The 13,830-nt window shown below is 42.6% G+C and overlaps 1 non-coding gene across 1 annotated transcript; it reads right to left on the reverse strand.

Moving 5' to 3' along the window:
- Positions 1 to 11,077: 11,077 nt before the first annotated feature.
- Trnas-cga lies at positions 11,078 to 11,152 on the reverse strand. The gene has a single exon. It is a non-coding gene; the product is annotated as a tRNA-Ser (tRNA).
- Positions 11,153 to 13,830: the final 2,678 nt, after the last annotated feature.

Consider the following 13,830-nt stretch of genomic DNA (forward strand, 5'->3'; position numbering starts at 1 on the left):
GAAAGCCCTTACTATTAAAATACCTCTTGAATAATAACTACATAGCTATTACCTAGTAAGAGACTGAGCATTTAATTAGAAATAACAACTGGTGAAAGTGCAGCTATCCCAGTGCTGCGAATGTTAATACCTAATCATCACAGCCTGTACATGTGGCTTACAAATATTTATTAAATCCGTTCTGGATACAATTGCGGTTCCTCATCTGTTTTCTAATGCCAAAGGCTTTGCCACAGTGGTAACACCGGTTCCCATCAGATCACCGAAGTTGAGCGCTGTCGGGCTTGGCTGGCACTTTGATAGGTGATCGTCCAGGTTTGCTGAGCACTGTTGACTGCCGGAGTGCACTTGGCCCTTGTAAGGCTATGTGAGGAACGTCTGGATTACTGTGATTACTGTAACACTAAACTAGGCAAAACTATACAAAAATTACTAAGGTCAGCTGCAAAAAATTAAATATAAGGCGATGTGTTAGTCTTACATCCGGAAAATATAAATTACGTAGAAAAGGCAAATATTTCGGTCTAGTACATCAAAGAACTAATATTTTAGGCCAATCTGGACAGGTTCAAATGGTTCTAATGGCTCTAACCACTATGGGACTTAACATCTGAGGTCATCAGTCCCCTAGACTTAGACCTACTTGAACCTAACTAATTTGATGACATCACACACATCCATGCCCGGGGCAGGATGCGAAACTGCGACCGTAGCAGCAGCGCGGTTCCGCACCGAAGCGCCTACACCAGCTCGGCCACAGTGGCTGGAAATCTGGACAGGAAGACAAGAAGTGTGGACAGGGGAAACTACCCGAATATCGGATACAGCTAATGTTAGTGAGGAGATAATCGTTCCGGCGGATCCAGGAAAAAATTCCCCGACCTGACGATGGAAAAGTCGTTGGCGAAGACAACTGAAGTTCGTCAGAGTTGCGCAAGAGAATATTTACCTGCAGGTTCAACAAAATGGAGGTGATACGAGAACAAGTTCGTAAATTATAACCAATCTAAGCAGGAGTTCGTTCGAGGAACGGTCGTGAAGCCACTTCGGGGAACAAACAGCTGTTACTTATTTTATAAGAAGCTGGAGTGAGAATCGGCGACGCAGTAATAGAAAGGTTACGAAAACTGTGGAGATTTTCAGCTTCACTATTGAAGTATGCCGGAACAACATCCAAATGACGACACTGAATAAGACTGACAGGCCCAGTAGGAGCTAGATCACGGGAAACAGGATAATAAATTAGCCCCTTTGTTAGATTACCTCCATGTGCACCTGCCGTTAAACACATTTGAAGATTAAAAAGGGAAAAGATACTTCACTATAGAAGTACAAGATAAGATAATTAGTAATTAATTAGTCTTCGATGTAGACCTTTGTTAACTTTTGTTTACATAAGAAATGTTTTCTGGAAGAAAATGCAAAGCAGACTTTCAATTTCAGATGTCCAAAAGGTATTATGCGCTGTACAACGAAGTCGACGTAAAAAAAGATAGGATCATACTTGCGAATATTTTCTCCATTTAATTGACGAAGTACTATTTATTCCGTGAAATTTCGGATGAACTGCGTGAAGTCAGTAACTTACTGCCACCATATTTTGGCGCGGTCTCCCGGCCATCTTCTGGTGATTTCTGGCGAAAATAAGTTCATCTCCTCTATCTAATACCACGTCGGCACATTCGTGGTTGTCACTGCGCATATGCCACTTAAGCGCAAAAGCTTCTGCCGCAAGTCGGCGCACTGTGTCGGGCGCGCGCCACCGTGGAAGTTGGCCGCATCAGTATCGGATCTGTCGTCGTCAAATGGTAAAATCGCAGAACGACGCCAGCTACGAAAGCACAAACTTCTTCTATGAGAGAATTACATGCAGAATTTAACTGGAAACAGCCGTCCCAGTTGATAAGAGACTCAGAAAGTAGCGTTGATGGGAGCTTCAAAAGTTCAAAGGATGGGGCACTGTTCATTGCGTTTCGTCGAATAAGCAGTTGAACTATAGTGTTCTGGGACAAGACATTGAGACTACATAGATCAGTAAGCTAAGTTTAATGGACTGCATAAGCTCCATAAAGGAGGTATGCCTTTATGATCTGTTTCGGCCGCGAGAAGTGTCCGCGCGGTTAGAGGCATCATGTCCCTGATTGTGCGGTCACTACCGTCGGAGGTTCGAGTCCTCCCTCGAGCATGGCTATGTGTGTTGTTCTTACTATAAGTTAGTTTAAGTAGTGTGTAAGTCTAGGGACTGATGGCCTCTGCAGTTTGGTCATTTAGGAATTCACAAGCATTTGAACATTATTTTTAAATATGTTTTGAACAATGAGCAGCCACTTTTGACTTGGCCGAGTACTTGGCGTCTTTACTGAAACTCATTGCACGCTAGTGTATACATCACTTAAGACATGCTACTGGTTATAGACTTAAGTCACTTTCGACGGAAACTGACTACTTACTCGTATTTGTCGGTTTTTATGCCATTTCACTTTTTGTAATTGTGCCTCTGGTAGATTCGCAAAAGATTTTGGTTTATCACTACAGTATTGTTCGAACACGCTCTCTACTCGACGTACTTTTTATTTAACGAGTTCTTCCAACAGTCTGTGTCATCATGGGGAGTAGTTTTTCTCAGTCTTATTAAGGAAGATTTTGAGAAGCGGGCACTTGACTTAGCCGTTTTAGAACCAGCGTTATTTTGGCAAAGTTTTACAGAAGTTCGAAATATGATACGTACTTCAATGCGAGATGCTTTTCATAATTTCCTCAACGAAATTCTGTCTCGAAATCTGGCAGAAAACCCAAAGAGATTCTGGTCATACATAAAGCACACCAGTGGCAAGACACAATCAATACCTTCACTGCGCGATAACAACGGTGAAGTCACTGATGACAGTGCCACTAAAGCAGAGTTATTAAACACGGTTTTCCGAAACTCCTTCACCATAGAAGACGAAGTAAATATTCCGGAATTCCAATCAAGAACAACTGCCAAGATGAGAAACATAGAAGTAAATATCCTCGGTGTAACAAAGCAGCTTAAATCACTTAACTTAGGCAAGGCCACCGGTCCAGTTAGGTTCCTCTCAGAGTATGCTGATAAAATAGCTCCATATTTAGCAATTATACACAACCACTCGCTCACAGAAAGATATGTACCTAAAGACTGGAAAATTGCTCAAGTCACACCAATACCCAAAAAGGGAAGTAGGAGTAACCCGCTGAATTACAGGCCCATATCACTGACGACGATTTGCAGCAGGGTTTTAGAACATACACTGTATTCCAACATTATGAAGTACCTCGAAGAAAACGATTTATTGACATATAGTCAATACGGATTCAGAAAATATGGTTCTTGTGAAACGCAACTTGCTCTTTATACTCATGAAGTAATAAGTGCTATCGACAGAGGATGTCAAATTGATTCCATATTTTTAGATTTCCAGAAGGCTTTCGAATCGTTCCTTACAAGTGTCTTTTAACCAAACTGCATGCCTATGGTATATCGCCTCAGTTGTGATACTGGATTCGCTATTTCCTGTCAGAAAGGTCACAGTTCGTAGTAAAAGATGGAATGTCATCAAGTAAAACAGAAGTAATATCCGGCATTCCCCAAGGAAGTGTTATAGGCCCTCTATTGTTCCTGATCTATATTAATGTTATAGGAGACAATCTCAGTAGCCGTCTTACATTGTTTGCAGAGGATGCTGTCATTTATCGTTTTGTAAAGTAATCACATGACCAAAACGAATTGCAAAGTTATTTGGATAAGATAAGTGTGTGGTGCGGAAAGTGGCATTTGACCCTGGATAAATAAAAGTGTGAAGTTATTCACATGAGTACTAAAAGAAATCAGCTAAATTCTGATTACGCGGTAAGTCACACAAATCTGATGGCTATAAATTCAACTAAATACGTAGGCATTGCAATTACAAATAACTTAAACTGGAACGATCAAATAGATAATATTGTGGGTAGAGCAAACCAAAGACTGCGATTCATTGGCAGAGCACTTACAAGGTGCAACAGGTCTACCAAAGAGACTGCTTACAATACGCTTGTCCGCCCTATTCTGAAGTACTGCCGTGTGGTGTGGGATCCACATAAGGTGGGAATGACGGATGACATCGAAAAAGTACAAAGCTCTTTTGGTATTATCGTGAAATAGGGGAGATAGTGTCACAGACATGATACGTGAACTGTAGTGGCAATCATTAAAACAAAGGCGTTTTCCGTTGTGACGGGATTTTCTCATGAAATTTCATTCACCAGTTTTCTCCTCCGATTGTGAAAACATTCTGTTGGCACCCACCTACATAGGGAAAAACGATCATCACGGTAAAATAAGAGAAATCAGGTCCCGCACAGAAAAATTTAAGTGCTCGTTTTTCCCGCGTGCCGTTCGAGAGTGGAACGGTAGAGACACAGCATGAAGGTGGTTCATTGAACACTCTGCCGGGCACTTTATTGTGAGTAGCAGGGTAATCAAGTAGATGTAGATGTAGATAAAATTTTTATGGTTTGGCTTCATGGTTAGGATAGTCTGCGAGAGTTCCTTTAACATCTGAAATCCATACATGGAAACATTGAATTTAATACGGGAATCGAGAGAGAAGGTTTGTTGCCGTTTTTACACGTTTTGGCACGACGTAAGAACACTGGCACATTCGGACTTTACAAGCCCATTCGCACTAACCTGTATGTACAGGCTAGTAGTTGCCATATGCCGGCACAAGCAATGGACGTTCTGAAGACCTTTATCCATCGAGCCCGTATCGTCTCAGATGTCGATAACGTGGAAGCAGAGCTAGGACAACTATGAACTTTGTTTCAGAAGACGCTGCAGACTTTAAAACGGCAGGACAAGGTAGAGGATAAAGCCTTCAAAACGACAGCTCGTTTACCATATACTGGAAATATTTCCGGACAATTCGGTAGAGTGTTAAAAAGACCTAAACTTAAGACAATCTTTTGTTCTACATCAAAAATCTTGGCGCTTTCGGGATCACTCAAAGACGACTTATAGCTGCGAGTTTATAAGAATTCGTGAGAGTGTGGCAAACGATGCGCTCCTGTTCAAGACTTCATTTTAGGATACCAGCGGAATACTCGCCTCCTCCAAGATAAGAAATTTGGTATCGCAAAACGCTGCGTTTCTACAGGTCATTAGATGAAATACAATATCACAAAATTTGTGGCCTATACGCCAAACTATTGGAGCTCTAACATCAATGAATCAGTGGAATGGCGATTTTCTGAGTCTCTTATGCATTGGGCCGTTGCCTTCCAATTAGATTCGGCGAGGGGTCCTGTTATACTTGTATAGTACAACTTCTTGCACTGTGTAGCCGCTGTCGTTCTGCGAGCTTACGCATCTGACGTCGTTCGTGTGATCTCTCATCACAGAAGGCGCACGGTGCAATGCACAGAGTTGCAGCGGAAGCGGATGCGGTCAACCTGCGCCTGCGCAGTGCCACCAGGCGGGCACACAACGCATATTTCAACGGCCATATATTTTCGCCAGAAGGTGACCAGAAGCCTCTGCCGCCTACCATCGTGGCAGCAAGTTTCAGGCATTGAGCAGCTCACCCGAAATTTCGTGGAACTGTCTGTACCCCGGAAATGTTTCAGATTTCACATGGAGTATTAGTTGTTTATAAGCAGAGTAAAATCGACACTTTTAAGCAACGTTTACTGCTATTCTTCTTTAGACTAAGTGCCAAAATCATGTGGAGTCATCCTCTGTTTATTCTAGAACACACCCTCCACTCCTGAGGAGAAGCTATGATGCATGAAACAACAACATTTAGAGCGTAAGTGTGGACATGGTGGCTGTCAAAATAGTGAGTCCAAGAAAACCGCTATCATCAAGTCTCTATGGTTTACCGAAATTACGAAGGGCGTTCAACAGATAATGCGAGATATTTTACTCGGCCAGTTTCGGTTGAAAATATACGAAAATTTTTTGCGGGGCATCATGGAATATTTGCGCTTCAGCCCATCTAGTTTCATGAAATTCCGATAGGTGTGGGTGCTATACGTAGCTTCCAAAATGGTGTTTGTAACGGAGGTACCTTCAAAGCTGAGAGCTCTCACTCAGTTTCTCCTGGCGGAAAAACAGAGAAACGCAGATATTCTTAGGCGCTTGAAGAATGTCTACGGGGACCTAGCGAACGGGAGGTCGTTGGCAGTGGCATCTGTCTTCATCAGAATAAAATCGTGCAGACCTGTCCAATTTTCTGCGTGCCGGACGACGCACACAAGTGTGACCCATGCAACGTTAGAACGTGTGGAAACTCTCATTCGAGGTGATAGACGGATCAGAATAAAACACTTCGCCGATGAACTGGACGTCTCTGTTGGTAGTGCTGAGGCACTGGTTCACCAGTTGGGGCACTCAAATCTGTGTGCCCGCTGTATTCCTCGCCGCCTAATCGAAGACTATAAAGAGGGTCAATGGACTATCTGTGCGGAATTGCTTGCGATATACGAGGCTGATCTTTACATCTGTGGGTTTACCTCTTCGAACAGGATAGAAAACGGCAATCCATGGAGCGGCACCACACCACCTCTCCTCCGAAGAAAAAATCCTAACTCGCACCCTCAGCCAGTAAAGTCGTGGTAATAGTCTTCTCGGTCTCTGAAGAGAGTATTCTGTTTGACGTCCTCCCTCATGGTGCGACGATCAACTCGGAAGTGTATTATGCTACCATCGGGGTATTGAAGAAACGACTTCAGCGTGTTCGAAAACGCAAACAAAGCGAACGAATTTCTACTTCTCCACTACAACATAAGGCCTGACACAAGTCTGCACACCCTAGAGGAGCTCACAAAACTTCATTGGACTGCTCTTCCTTATCCACCCTACAGTCCGGATTTCACACTTCCGACTTCCAACTGTTTGGCGCAACGAAGCACCCACTGTGTGGAAAGCAATACGTTGATGACGGGGAGGTTATTGATGCAGCAAAATGTCGGCTCCGACATCGAGCAGTAGAGTGGTAACATGCGGGCAAGAAGGCCATCCCGGTAAGATGACATAAGGTCGTCGCAATGAAAGGAAAATGCGTTAAAAAAATTGGATTTTTTGGCCAAAAGAGTGAGGAATAATATGTTTTGGAATCCCGAATAAAACCAACCTACTTTCACAAATTGTTGTATTAATTCCTGAACGCATCACATGCACATAGAATGTGTAGTAATTTCTTCAATACTAATCGTAATAAATTAGTATACGTATAAGCAACATCGAACAAGATTTCAACAATAGGGCATCTCCGGACCCTTTCCTTCTGTTGAAATTACCGGCTGCGAGATTCAGAGGTGATCGTGCTACATTCCTAGTGGCCCACCATACAATCACGTCGGCTGCTGGCCTCATATGAAGACACCTCATGCAATCAGGCAACATTTATTCATCTCGGAGCCTCCATACACCGTTACGCAGAACCTAGACTCTGAAAAGACAACGTGATGCCACTCCTCTGTCAAGAGTTGTATATACCAGCTTGACTGTCAGCGTACCTCTCATTGTTTGTGCTTCAAGGGAAGCTACAACAATGTTCGTCATAGCGACAGTTCGTGATGCTCCATTCGTCATCCTACCGTTTGTCTAGATACCTGCCTCCTACTAACAAGCACATTTCCTGACTCAAGGTATGCAACGTGGCTGTGCAGTTTCGAACAATCGAGAGAGGAATATGTCTATCCCGTCAGGAGCTAGGCACGTGGAACCGCTGAGATCTAGGTGGAGTCGAGCGCGGCCCTCCTGGACCCATCGATTCCATATTCACATACACTGAAGGTCCAAGAAACTTATATAAGCATGCGTATTCAAATACAGAGATATATAGACAATCACAATACGACGCTGCATGCGGCAACACCTATGTGAGACAACATGTGTCTCTCGCAGTTGTTGGATCAGGTACTGCTGCTACAATGGCAAGTTATTAAGATTTAAGTGACTCTGAACGCGCTGCTATAGTCGGCGCACGAGCGATGGAACACAGTACCTCCGAGGTAGCGTTGAACGGGGATTTTTCCGGACGACCATTTCACGAGTGAATATTGGCACTCCGATAGAACATCAAATCTCCGACATCATTACGGTCGGAAAAAGATCCTGCAAGAACGAGACCAACGCCTACGGAAAATCGTTCAACTTGACAGAAGTGTAATCATTCCACAAACTGCTGTAGGTTGCAATGCTAGGCCATCAACTAGTCTCAGCGTTCGAACCATTCAACGGAACATCATCGATCTGGGCTTTCAGAGCCGAAGTCCCACTCGTGTTCCCTTGATGACTGCACGACACATAGCTTCCGCCTCGCCTGGGCCCGCTAACACCGACATTGGACTGTTGACGACTGGAAACATGTTCCTTGGTCGGACGAGTCTCGTTTCAAATTGTATCGAGCGGATGGACGTGTTCGGGTATGGGGACAACCCCACGAATCCATGGACCCAGCAAGTCAGCAGGGGACTCTTCAAGCTCGTGGAGGCTCTGTAATGGTGTGGGACCCCTGGTACACCTAGAAACAACTCTCAGAAATGACACAGACGTAAGCATCTGGTGTGATCACCTGCATCCTTTCATATCCATCGCGCATTCCGACGGACTTGTGTAATTCCAACGGGACAATGGGACACCCCACACGTCCTGAATTGCTACAGAGTAGCTCCAGGAACATTCTTCTGAGTTTAAACACTTCCGCTGGCCACCAAACTCCACAGACATGAACATAATTGAGCATACTGGGATATCTTGTAACGCGCTGTTCAAAAGAGATCTTCACTCCTTCTTACTCTTACGGATTTATGGGCATCTCTGTAGGATTCATGGTGTCAATTCCTTCCAGCGCTACTTCAGACACGAGTCCATGACACGTCTTGTTGCGGCATTTCTGCGTGCTCGCGGGGTCTCTACACGATTTTAGGCAGGTGTACCAGTTTTTTTGTTCTTCAGTGTAACTCCCAATCAAGACGATGATCCATACTGTGAAGCTATTAATCACGATTTCGTCTCTGTTGTTGTCTAGTACACGTGCTGGAAGACGTTCCTCCTTTTTACGCGAGGGATAATATGGCTATTTTCAGACAACCAACACTTGAAGGAGTTTTCTGAATAAGAAATCTGTTGTGTTTCCCTGCAAATGAAGTGTACATAGCGTTTACTCATTCCTACTTTGTGGGGAAAGCTGAATTGTTCGTTATTTGTATATCCTAGTTTGTAACACACTTGTAACGAATCTATATTAATTCACTATTTAAAACCAGAAATTATCTTTAAATTTTTCTTCCATAATTTTTATAAAGTTATGTTTTCTTGAATTATTTCCTGTATATCGAAGTCATTCTGCCAACAGAAGGTGTATAGTGGTAAATCAAATGATATTGCGACGATTGATGTATTATATCACACTGAATGATATCGATAGTGAACTGTCTCTAACGTGGGGAAGCGCTGATGATGTGGAAGGTGCGGAAACCTAGCACATGCACCAGAGGGTACTGAGACCGAGAAATAGTCTATAGCAATCTTTCAATGATGTAACATTTAGTAAGCGTGGTCGTAATGCAAAGTCCAGATGTGAGTAGTTAATATCTGAATCTAGGAAATGCGATATCTGCTATCTCAGCAAAAGGCTTAGCAGTACTTTGTAATTTTATTTTGTATCTGAAGTTAAACATTTCTGATGAAAATTGCTGTGAAGTGTGCTATTCTAAGACTTTTGCTTATCTGAAGTCTGAGGAGAGAAGAATATAAGAGCGGAGGCCTTGTGGACCTTTTCTGCTCTAAATACCAAATACCAGCATCCAATAAATGATCTATGTCACGTACAGAAAGAGGAGCAATAAAGCAAACATTAGTCCAAGAACACAACGTACTTGCTAGTAAGCTCCTATCACTCTTCAGCTATGACAATCGCAAGACAACATCTAACATTAACGTAAGTGACTGTATAACAGGGGGAAATTAGAGATTGATTTACTTACTTGAACAATATAAAAATTAAAAATTTTCAATGTTTCAAATTAAATTAAAATTACGCTATAAATCCTGTCAGATCAAATACTTTTGGGTCTTCTTATGATGAACTCAACTTACATGGGTAACGAAGTAGATTTCAATATAATTTCACAGTAAGTGAGGATGGTGTCTGCACACCAGAGTGATTATCTGCACACGTTTTATAAAACTGGTTAATATACTAAACACTTTAAGACATTTACAGCGTTAACACTTCTTTAACTTGATTAAAGTGAAAGTTAAAGGTTTGGATAGATCTACTACTACGTTGGTACCCACTGCTTCACCCGCGTGGACTATGTAATCTACACAGTTTTTTATCCTTTAATCGAATTTTAATGTTATCACGAATTACATCTTCTAATCTTTGGACGCTAACAAAGGCACAGACTAATCATGGTTTCCGAATGTACTTCCGACCAAAAAGTGATTCTGATGCATGCAGTCTGAGATGTTTTTTAATCTTGTATTTTGAATTCTTTTTGTGATATTTCCATAGAAACTTTCATCTCATGACACAAATGTCTTTTATGGTGGAATTCATCTTGCTTTCATCCCTCAGAATTTTACTTTACAATTGCGATGTCTTCATTAAGCCATTTTAAGTATCTACTAAACATAATACAACATAATGAGAACAACTTCCAGTGGGACTAACAGTAGGTTCAACTAATTTTGTATCCAGAATGAGATTTTCACTCTGCAGCGGAGTGTACGCTGATATGAAACTTCCTGGCAGATTAAAACTGTGTGCCCGACCGAGACTCGAACTCGGGACCTTTGCCTTTCGCGGGCAAGTGCTCTACCAACTGAGCTACCGAAGCACGACTCACGCCCGGTACTCACAGCTTTACTTCTGCCAGTACCCCGTCTCCTACCTTCCAAACTTTACAGAAGCTCTCCTGCGAACCTTGCAGAACTAGCACTCCTGAAAGAAAGGATATTGCGGAGACATGGCTTAGCCACAGCCTTGGGGATGTTTCCAGAATGAGATTTTCACTCTGCAGCGGAGTGTACGCTGATATGAAACTTCCTGGCAGATTAAAACTGTGTCCTCGACCGAGACTCGAACTCGGGACCTTTGCCTTTCGCGGGCAAGTGCTCTACCAACTGAGCTACCGAAGCACGACTCACGCCCGGTACTCACAGCTTTACTTCTGCCAGTACCCCGTCTCCTACCTTCCAAACTTTACAGAAGCTCTCCTGCGAACCTTGCAGAACTAGCACTCCTGGAAGAAAGGATATTGCGGAGACATGGCTTAGCCACAGCCTTGGGGATGTTTCCAGAATGAGATTTTTACTCTGCAGCGGAGTGTACGCTGATATGAAACTTCCTGGCAGATTAAAACTGTGTGCCCGACCGAGACTCGAACTCGGGACCTTTGCCTTTCGCGGGCAAGTGCTCTACCAACTGAGCTACCGAAGCACGACTCACGCCCGGTACTCACAGCTTTACTTCTGCCAGTACCCCGTCTCCTACCTTCCAAACTTTACAGAAGCTCTCCTGCGAAACTTGCAGAACTAGCACTCCTGAAAGAAAGGATATTGCGGAGACATGGCTTAGCCACAGCCTTGGGGATGTTTCCAGAATGAGATTTTCACTCTGCAGCGGAGTGTACGCTGATATGAAACTTCCTGGCAGATGAAAACTGTGTGCCCGACCGAGACTCGAACTCGGGACCTTTGCCTTTCGCGGGCAAGTCTTCTACCAACTGAGCTACCGAAGCACGACTCACGCCCGGTACTCACAGCTTTACTTCTGCCAGTACCCCGTCTCCTACCTTCCAAACTTTACAGAAGCTCTCCTGCGAACCTTGCAGAACTAGCACTCCTGAAAGAAAGGATATTGCGGAGACATGGCTTAGCCACAGCCTTGGGGATGTTTCCAGAATGAGATTTTCACTCTGCAGCGGAGTGTACGCTGATATGAAACTTCCTGGCAGATTAAAACTGTGTGCCCGACCGAGACTCGAACTCGGGACCTTTGCCTTTCGCGGGCAAGTGCTCTACCAACTGAGCTACCGAAGCACGACTCACGCCCGGTACTCACAGCTTTACTTCTGCCAGTACCCCGTCTCCTACCTTCCAAACTTTACAGAAGCTCTCCTGCGAGCCTTGCAGAACTAGCACTCCTGGAAGAAAGGATATTGCGGAGACATGGCTTAGCCACAGCCTTGGGGATGTTTCCAGAATGAGATTTTCACTCTGCAGCGGAGTGTACGCTGATATGAAACTTCATGGCAGATTAAAACTGTGTGCCCGACCGAGACTCGAACTCGGGACCTTTGCCTTTCGCGGGCAAGTGCTCTACCAACTGAGCTACCGAAGCACGACTCACGCCCGGTACTCACAGCCTTACTTCTGCCAGTACCCCGTCTCCTACCTTCCAAACTTTACAGAAGCTCTCCTGCGAAACTTGCAGAACTAGCACTCCTGAAAGAAAGGATATTGCGGAGACATGGCTTGTAGTTTGTTGACAGATTTCCCTATGTTAAGCAGAGATAACAACATTATGTGACTATCAAAGACTAGTCAGCGATATTAATCAATAATCCATTATATGTACTGCGATTATGATTGGGTTGCGTATATGGCACTTTTAAAGCTGTTCACTTAGAGCAAGTGTGTAAAAAAGCCAAGAAAATGTTTATTTCTGTGTCCTCTTTGTTAATTCAGCAGGTATTGTGGTTATTATTTGAAGGAGCTATCAGCTTCAGTTTCTTCTAAAGCGTCCATTAATCGGCCTTTCTCTATACTGAGGACCCAAATGCAAATTTTCATTGATTTAGCTTTACACATGTCTCAATGAAACGAATTATTTTCATAAAAATTTTCATCTACTGTTTCACTCCGTTAGAGCCTGAATTTCCCAATACACTGAAAAAATAATTTTTTTATACCCAACTGTTATTTCAAACACCAATTTTCATAGATGTAGATTTAAAAAATGCTTTATTATTACTTTAATACTGATTTATTTTTTGAAAAAGTCAACCATAGTTCTGCTCCCTTAAGGGTTGAGTTTTTAAAAATGCTGAAGCACGTATATTTTAAATTTCAGACCTACAAACTAAATACCAATTTTTGTATTCTAGGTTCGAAACTGAGTTAATAGCGATACATTTTCAAGACCCTTCTCATCCCCTGATTCACCCCCTTAGGGTTGTAACTTCAAACAATCCATTATTAAACGATGCCTACAATATAAGATCAAACCCTCCCCAAATTTCTAGTTTTGTCCTTAGTAGTTTGGGCTCGCCGATGATTGGTCAATAAATGAGTCAGGGCCTATTTTCCCCATTGGTTTTGAATTTCCAAACGTACTGAAACACGCGCTTTTCATTTCTAACTCAGAAGCCAAATAAACATTTTGATCAATTTACCTTCAAAAATGTTTTCATAATAAAATATTTCTATAAAAATTTTCATCCATTATTTCACTCCCTCAGGAGCTGAACTTCCTAGAATAATGCAACAGATATTTTTTTATTTCCAACTGAGAAGTTAAATGCCAATTTTCGTAGACGTATCTTTAAAAATGCTTTACTAGTTCTTTAAAAATGACTTTTACAGAAATCATTAATTATTTCATCCCGTATGGATAAAATTTACAAAAACGGTCAGACTGAGAAACCAGATAGGAATATCCGTATTTCTAGCTTCAAAACTGCAATAAATGATACATATTTCTAAAAACCTTCCCGTCCTATATTTCAACCCGTCAGGGGTGGAATTCCGAAAAATCTCTTCTTAATTCCAGTTTATATATATATATATATATATATATATATATATATATATAT

Source organism: Schistocerca americana, chromosome 1, assembly GCF_021461395.2.
Source record: "Schistocerca americana isolate TAMUIC-IGC-003095 chromosome 1, iqSchAmer2.1, whole genome shotgun sequence".
Lineage (NCBI taxonomy): Eukaryota > Metazoa > Arthropoda > Insecta > Orthoptera > Acrididae > Schistocerca > Schistocerca americana.